Genomic DNA, 7,387 nt, shown 5'->3' on the forward strand with positions numbered 1-7,387 from the left:
ATGCAACTCTAATTCAGCATCAGTTCTCTTAATTAAGTTAATAGTTCATTTACAAGCATTTGAAGGTCTTTTCTGTGTTAACGGTAGGAAAGCGATGAAGATGGTGATGGTCTGTGCCTGTTAAGGGAAAGTGTGGGGAAGTGTGTTGTGAAGTGGTGCTGGCACATGCCTTTTGGAAAGGACTGTTGGGTTGTGCTCCTGTAGCGCCGTACTGATCCGCTCATGCACAGGCGATGTGTGGAGCAGACCTCTGTCGGGCTCCTTGGCTCTTAATGAGTCTAAACAACAGCTGTTCACTCGTTCTTTGGGCCAAAGTCAAACACTGCAGTACAAAACATGTGGGTTACAGTGACAAGAAGGGAGCGTGCAATTCATCCTCTGGTAACTGTTGTGGGCTTGTGCACTTGTGTGAGCAGCATTTGCATGCATGTGACAGTCTAGAGGAGGGCAAAAGAGTCATAAAGTACAGATTTCAGTTAAAAGACCAAAGAACCACTGCGAGCATCTAATCAGACCTCCTGTGTGATGCACAAGACAGCACAGAATTAATTTGTTTAAACTAGATCATGTCTACAGGAAAGAAAAATCTTAATATTTCAGTTTCCTATGTTCATGCACCATGGTCTTAGATAAATTGTTCCAATGATAGCTGTTCTCAATGATTAAAACATGCAACTTTCTCCTGGTTTGAACCTGGCTAGTTTTCAGCTCCTTGGCATTGCATTGTTATACCTTCCTCTGCTAGACTGAAGATCACTTCTAATAACATAACTGAGCCATCAATTTCACACTCGTTAAAGGCAGTTCCTTAAGTTTATAGTGATAAAACACTCCTTAGTGACTCTTTCTGGTTCATTTCTGAACCCTTTCCATGTTTCTGGCTACCCTCCTGAGGAGCAGGCAGCAGAACTGGACACTGTGCTCCAGCTGCGCTCATTCAGGTCAGTGGTTGACTGGCCACTTGAATGCCGAGCCTGAATATCAGGCTCTTTTCTCCTACTTGATATTCCCCGTTTATGTGTTCAAAGGAACTGCACTTGGAATGGTGTTCAGTTCATCGGCCATGTTTTCCTTTAATAAAATCAGCCTTCTTTTTTTGTGAGGCTGACAGATTTACAATCAGCTCAGTAATTTTGTTTAAGATGTGGGCATGATATTACCTTATTTTTAACCAACTTGAACTTTTCTGGTATTCCATAGTTATAGACAATATTGAGCTTCTTCGTCAACTCTTCTGAAATTCTTGTATACAAAATTTATTACAATGTAAGTGTCATCTACACTTTGAAAGGGAATTCACATTCATTTAAATGCACCTGCTATATCTACAAAAATTTGCACGTGCACTTCAAGTATGCTAAAACTTACATTTAAATACGCATTGCGGTCTAGAGAACTGGTGTTCAGCTACTCACAGATCTTAAAATCAGGAAACACCCTCATAATAATTTAATCTCTGTATATGAGCATGCTGGAGCAGGTTCAGTGGAAGAACCAAAGAGAAGCAGGCCAACATTGATAAACAAAGTTGTACATTTTGATCTAACTTATGTGTGACACAGACTGCAGAATTTTTCTTCTGTGCCGGTTAGAAATAAATTCTAGTTCCTGGGTGAGCTGGAGCAATCCTTTCAACCAGACTTTTTCTCTTGATTCAGAGATTTCAACTGATGAGAAGCTATCAGAGTGACTGAAAAAATTTAGCAGTCTAATTACCCTCACTATTAACATTTTACATAAGTTCTAAATGAAATGTATACAGGTCACTTGTGACCTATTGAAACTTCAGAGACTCACAGAATTGTGGAAGCTGGAAAAGACCTCTGGAGGTCATCAGATTCAAACCTGCTGCTCAAGCAGAATCTGTTATAGCAGGTTGCCTAGGACCATTTCCAGTTGCATTCTGAATATCTCCCTGGATGGAGACTCCACAGACTCCATGAGCAAACTGTTCTAACGTTGACCAACCTCACAGTAAGAAAATGTGGTTTTTTGGTTTTTGTTTGTTTTTGTTTGTTTGTTTGGTGGTTTGTGGGTTTTTTTTATTCACATGGACTTTCCTGTTTTTATGTCCATTGCCTCTTGTCCTGTTTGTGGGCACTACTGAGAAGAGTCTGACTCCTTCTTCTTCATTTCTTTCCATCAGATATTTATAGCTGTTGATATGATCCCCCTGAGCCTTCTCTTCTCCACACTGAATAGTTCCAGCTCTTCCAGCCTCTCCTCAAGAAAGAGATGCTCCAGTCCCTTAACTGTCTTTGTAGCCCTGTACTGGACTTGTTGCAGAAAGTCCGTATCTCTCTTATACTGTAGAGCGCAGAACTGGACACATTTCCACACATGTGCTTCACCAGTGTTGAGTAGAGGAGAGAGATCACTTTCCTTTACCTGCTGGGAACTAATGTAGCCCAGGATACTGCTGTCCTTTTTTTGCTGCATTGCGGGCTCATGGTCAGCTTGTTATCCACCAGGTCCCCAAGGTCCTTCTTGGTGGAGCTACTTTCCTGCTGGTCAGCTCGCAGCATATACCGGTGCCTGGGCTATTCCTCCCTAGGTGCAAGACTTGGTATTTCCCTTTCTTGAACTTCATGAGGTTCCACTCTGTCTAGTTCTCCAGCCTATCCAGGGCCCTCTGAATGATTGCACAACCATATGTATCAGACTCTCTTCCCAGTTTAGTATCACTCTGTCCAAGCATCCAGGTCATTAATGAAGAGGCTAAATAGTATTTGCACCAGTTTTGAACCTCATCACTAATGTTTTGACTCTGAATTAACTTTGTGCTGTTGACCACAACTCTCTGGACTCAGTTGTTTGTCTGGTTTTCAATCCGTCTTGCTGTGTACTTATGTAACATCTACTTTGTCGTCTTATCTATGCTGATGTTATGGGAGACTGTGTGAAAAGGCTTACTGAAGTAAAGGAAAACAATATCAACTGCTCTCACCTCATCCACCAAGCCAGTCATCTCACTATGGAAGACTATCTGTCTGGTTAAACACGATTTCCTCTTCATAAATTCATGTTCATTATTACCAATCACTTTTTTTGTTTATAATTTTTTTCCAGGAGGAATTTAATCATCATCTTCCCAGGGGATGAGATGATGTTGTCTGGCCTTTAGTTCCCCAGATCTTTCTTCTTGCCTTTCTTCAAGATAGGACTGATATTTCTTTGCTTTGTTTTTTTGGGAACTTCATTCAGTTACCAAGATCTTTCAAGGAAAATAATGACCTCATAATGACATCAGCCAGCTCCCCAGGCCTCATTGTGTACGTTCAGTTTGTTTAGGTATTCCCTAACCTGATCCTCCTCTAACAGGAGTAAGTGATTCTTGTTCTAGACTTTCACTCTGGTAGCAGGGGCCTGGAATTCCTGAAGACTGGTCTTACAGATAATGACTGAGCAAAAGATGGTATTGAGCCCCTTGGCCTTTTCTGTGTCCTCCATCACTAGGTCCCCTGTAGCAGATACCAACTACAATGACACCCATGTTAGTCTGCCTGCTAATCTTGAACCATAAGCTCTCAGCTGGCTCTGGCCTGTCCTGAGGCTGAGCTCCATGCACTCCAGCTGCTCTTTAACATAAAGAGCAACTTCCTCTCACTGTCTTCCTGGCCTGTCCCATCTGAAGAGCCCGTAACTCCTGTGCAGAACTCTAGCCATGTGAACCATCTCACAATGTCTTCATAATCCTAGAGGTCATAGCCCTGTGATTGCATAGACACATCTAACTCCGATTTGTTATGCCTTTGTCTACTGGAAAGAACAGATTTCTTACTAACAGAAATGTCTCCTAGGCTCTAAGAGCTCCAGTATCTTCTTCTTAGAGAAACCATATCAAGCTGTGTTATTCTGTCATTGTAAGGCAGGTTTTCCAGACCATGAATTGCAACTGTTTTCTGAACCTTTTTCAATCTGTATCCTAATCAGCATCCTTTTCCAAGTATAGATCTCAGTGTTGGGTGCAGCCTTCCACATGTGGTCTCCCTAATCCTGCATACTGTATGAATAATAGCACATTTTTACTATTCCTATCATAGTTCTTTGTTTATTATTCCAAGGACTTAAACTTTATAAGTGAGGAACATGGAAAACAATGCACAACAGAGAGCAAGACATGCTTTGTTTTTGTTCAGTGATTCCTTCCTGTTCCTAAAGCCCTTAAAGCTCCAAAGCTTTAAAAGATTTAGAAGAATCTGGGGGACTGCTGGGACAGCCCCCTGTTTGCTTAGTATAATCTGGGGTGGCATAAACTTCTGAACCTTAGGCTATGAAGGCTGTTGTGAAAAAGAGATGGAGAAGCTGGGAAATACTTCTGGCTGAGAAGAAGTGAGAAGGAAGCCCACTGTGTTCTGTGAAGGTAAGTCCTTCTGTAGAAAGAAATTATAAGATAGAAATTCAAGAGATTGCCAAGTTTTCTGTCCACCCCACAAGAATGATTTTGCCTTACACATACATAAGTTGAAATTAAATAATAATGGCTACATCTTAAATCAATATTAATTGCAAAATCACAGAATAATTCAGATTTACAGTCAAAACTCCTGCTCATGCTCTTGTCACACACACATGTAAAGGCCTGGATCCCTCTTCTTGAGAACCTCCTCATGGGTACTGGAAGGCTGTTATGAAATGCTCTCTTCTCCTGGCTGAACAAGCACAAGTTCCGTGGCTTATCTTCAGAGGACAATTTCCTCAGATGCTGATCATGTTTCTGGCCTTCTGCTGAACCCACTCTGTTTGATCAATGTCTTCCTTGTACCAGGAGGGGTAAAACTGGGGACAGTACTGTACATGGCATCTAAGGACTACTGAGCAAAGGGGGATAATCGCTCCCCTTGATATATTAGCCTTGTTGCTGTTGATACAGTCCTGGATGCTGTAGGCCTTTTTGTCTGCCAGGGCACACAGCAGGCTCGTGTTCAGCTTGCTGTCTACCAAAACCCCTGTGTCCTTTCCAGCTGCTCCACAGCCAGTGCATCTTCAGCCTGTATCACTGCAATGGGTTCTTTCTTCCCAGGTGCAGGACTTGGCATTTATCTTTAATAAATTTCACAGAGTTCTTGTTGGCCTGTTCCTCCAGCCAGTCTAGGTCCCTTTGGATGCTGACCTTGCTCTTGGGCATACAGACAGGCACCAGTTTAGTATCATCTGCAAACAAGATGAGAGCACATTATGTGGCCTCCTCCAGGTGACTGATAAAGTTGTTAAACAGGACAAGCTTGGTACAGATCCTGCAGTATTCAACTTGTAACTGGCCTCCAGGTGGAGTTCAACCCTTTAACCAGCCCAACCATTGACTAGCTTTTCACATATCTACTTGTCTGCTGTCCAAACCAAAACATATTAACTTGGATATAAGAATATTGCAGGAGGCAGTTTCAAAAGCCTTGCTATTATAAAATAGAGGTAAATGACATCCACCGATCATGTTGATCACCATACTAGTCATTTCATCGTAAAAGACGATGAAGTCTGTTGGGCATAAAGACTTTAGTAAATCCATGCTGACTGTTCCAAATCATCTTCTTCATGTGCCCAGAAATGTCTTCCAAGTTTATTTATCTACAATTTTTTCAGGCACCAAGGTGCGGCTAGCTGGCCTGTAGTTTCCTTGCATGGCCATTTTGGCCTTTTCTGAAGATAGGTGCAACTCTTGCCTTTCTCCAGAAGTCATGGATCTCTTCCAGTCTCCACAATTTTAGAATAAATGATAGAGAATCACCTTGCAAGGACATTTACCAGGTCTCTCATTACCCTTGGATACAGCTTGATCAGTTCCATGGGCTTGTATGGGTCAAGTAGTTTTAAATAATCCCTGAATGGATCCTCAACCACTGCTGATAGTTCTTCTTCTCAAACTTTCTAAGCAAAGGGGCCTGCAAGACTTTGTTGGGGAAGCTTGAAACAGAAAAGGCATTGAGTACTTCAGTTTTCTCTGTGTCCACTATCACTAGATCACCTGCTCCATTCAGAAATGAGCTCACATTTTCTTTGTTCAGCCTTTTATTACTACTACCACAGTGGTAGGAGGTCTTCTTGTTGCCCTTGAGATCTCTTGCAAAGGTCAACTTTAGGTGAACTTTGGCTTTCCTAACATCATCCCTACATGGCCAGGCAACATTTGTACATTTCTCCTTTGTAGCCTGTCCTTGATTCCACCTCTCATATACAGCCTTTTTACATTGGAGCTGCCATATATTCCTTGTCTAGCCAAGCCTGTATCCTTGTACATCTACCTTTTTTACCTGAATATTGTCATGAACCATTCTTGTTCTTGGAGGATGCTGTCTTCGAAGATGTCTTCATGAGCTCCTTTACCCTTCAGAGCTGCCTCCCACAGGATCCTACCTATAAGATGTCTGAATAAACTGAAGTCTGCTCTCCTGAAGAGTAGTCTTTACTATGCTACTCATAGAATCACAGAATTATAGAATATTTTGGGTTGGAAGTTACCTTTGAAGGTCATCTAGTCCAACCCCCAATCTTCTCCAATGAATGTGAATCCTATGTAGATTTACCAAATTAATCTACAGTTCTTAGAATATTTAAGGGGAAAGACCGAAATGCAATAGTTGCTTATGGAAGTAATTTCAGTTTCTGGGCTACAAATGCATGTTTTATTTGTGTTTATGCCAAAGTAGCATTTCCTTAAAATCAACTTAAGACTTTTTAACTTTCCAGATCATAAAATACTTTTTGCAAATGAGGGACAAACCCCCCCATTTTGCCATCTAGGCTGTTTTAGACATAAAAAGGATCATTTTGGAACTATTTTCAAAGCAGGACAGGGGTGTTTGATAGCTGAAGCATAGCAGAACACCTTGTTATTCTGGCTTAAATTAGTCTTATACTTTTGTTACTTTATTAGATATCCACTGTCAGTTGTGGTGGCAAGGATACTCACTTCCCTGAATATCATGGGTCAGTGGAGGGATCATATTGCTTCTAAGACCCTTCTCACCTTGAGGTCACTACATGGGACACATGATTTCTTGCAGAGCATGTCCAGAAGCACTTGGTAGGTGGCAAGGACTCTCAACAGCCCATGTGGATGGGCCACCTCATTTTGGATGGAGAAGATTCAAACTGTTCTACTTCATTTACTCCGAGGGTTATCAAATGGCCACGTTTTATTTTACTTGTTGGCACAAATGTAGCACATCTGACACTAGCAAAAATTATTATCGCATAGCTCTGTATTACCATTATTGTTAAGCTCTGTATAGGTTTCTAAAGGAGGTCATCTGATGTATTTTAGACTAAATAGAGGCATTTCCACATGTTTTTGCCGCTATCCCTATCACCACTTTCAGCAGTGGTGTCCTTGGTATTGGCACTGCATAGAACTAAATTTAATTCATACTTGTAGAGAAGGCAAAAG

This window comes from Streptopelia decaocto, assembly GCF_964273445.1.
Source record: "Streptopelia decaocto genome assembly, chromosome: 2".
NCBI lineage: Eukaryota > Metazoa > Chordata > Aves > Columbiformes > Columbidae > Streptopelia > Streptopelia decaocto.